Source organism: Pristiophorus japonicus, chromosome 16 (genome assembly GCF_044704955.1).
Source record: "Pristiophorus japonicus isolate sPriJap1 chromosome 16, sPriJap1.hap1, whole genome shotgun sequence".
NCBI lineage: Eukaryota > Metazoa > Chordata > Chondrichthyes > Pristiophoridae > Pristiophorus > Pristiophorus japonicus.
This window is the reverse complement of record NC_091992.1, coordinates 96,172,396-96,173,888: the sequence shown is the minus strand read 5'-3', so window position 1 is coordinate 96,173,888 and position 1,493 is coordinate 96,172,396. Positions and strand designations below refer to the sequence as shown.

At 47.0% G+C, this 1,493-nt stretch overlaps 1 pseudogene; it reads left to right on the top strand.

Annotated features, from left to right (window-relative positions):
* Positions 1-876: 876 nt before the first annotated feature.
* On the top strand, positions 877-1,111 carry LOC139227238 (U2 spliceosomal RNA; annotated as a pseudogene).
* Positions 1,112-1,493: the final 382 nt, after the last annotated feature.

Sequence of the window (1,493 nt, the reverse complement as noted above, 5' to 3'; positions counted from 1 at the left end):
GGTAAGTTGGTGTGAGTAAGGATGTGCAAGAGTAGGGTAAGGAAGGCAGAGAGATGGGGATGTGATGAGTGGCATAGCAGAATGAGGTTGACTGTGGCTTTGTACTGACATTTTGTAATCTACTGAGACCATTGAAATATTATTGGCACTGCACCCAGGTCCTCCTGGCCACATCCCTGCTTGTGCCCTCCTCTGTAATGTGCAACCAGGCTGTACTGATCTCCTGGGGAGGTCTCTTCCGCCCATGGGAAGGAAAGAGAACCTCCCTGCATAAGCATTTGGAGGGAGCCATGGGAGAGCCTGGGTGCAGCTGTACACCTCTGTGCTGTGATTGTCAGTGTTTGCAGCACTGCTGTAGAACACTGACAGCACAACCGTCAAAATAAAGTTGGACATGGTTCCTTTAAGGAAACCGGCTGACGTCGCATCATCAAATGACGTCATCATATTCGCTTCCTCTAATTGGCCAGGAAACATGCTGGGCAGGCTTAACGAGCCTAATCAAGGTAAATTCATTTTAGAGGCTGGGATGGAGACAACAGCAGGGTCAGGACCTGCCACTGACATCGCCCGCCACGGGTCAGCAAAATCGCAGTCGCAGAGTCTAAACCAGGAAATATAAATTAGATTATTTACTTCAATGTAAAGTCATGTACATACCCACCACCAGCTCCTCCATGTTCCCCTCCAAGTCACACATCATCCTGACTTGGAAGTATATTGCTGTTACTTCATCGTCGCTGGGTCACAATCCTGGAACTCCCTCCCTGACAGCACTGTGGGAGCACCTTCATCACATGGACTGCAGTCGTTCAAAGTGGCAGCTCACCACCATCCTCTCAAGGGCAATTATAGATGGGCAATAAATGCCGGCCTTGCGCTTCTCGGCCTTTTGGCTAAGATCAAGTGTAGTACCGTTTCTGACCAGCCACCATGACCTCCGGGTGGTTTCTCCCTGGTCAGGAAGGTATATGCTTGCATTTTTGGAAACAGGAGGTGGGTGGGGAGGTTTGACCCATCCACCTCCACGGAGGTGTGTGGGGGACCTGACCCATCCACCTCCATGGCACGAACCTGGTATTGCAGTACTTCCAGGAACGGTGCAGTGGCTCTAGGCCTTTTGGCTAAGAGCATTGGCACAGAGTGATCCTTGGCATGTGCAAGGTGACCTCTGGCGTTTGTGATTTGACAAAGAATTGGAACGATTGGCTACGAATTTTAAAAAAATTAATAAATAAATAAATAAATGCCGGCCTTGCTAATGATGCCCACATCCCATGAACGAATTTAAAAAAGCATAATGCAAAATAAAGTGAGGGAAAGGAAGATGAGGGAAACAAAAAGTAAAAAAAAATGTACATTTTTATTAAATCTCCAACAATAATTACATTCTGAAGGAATGAGATTCCACACTTATAAAATTACATTTTCAGGGCCAGAGAGATTGTTTGGCAGTAAGACATCACCAATTTCCCCTCTTTATTTGGGATGCG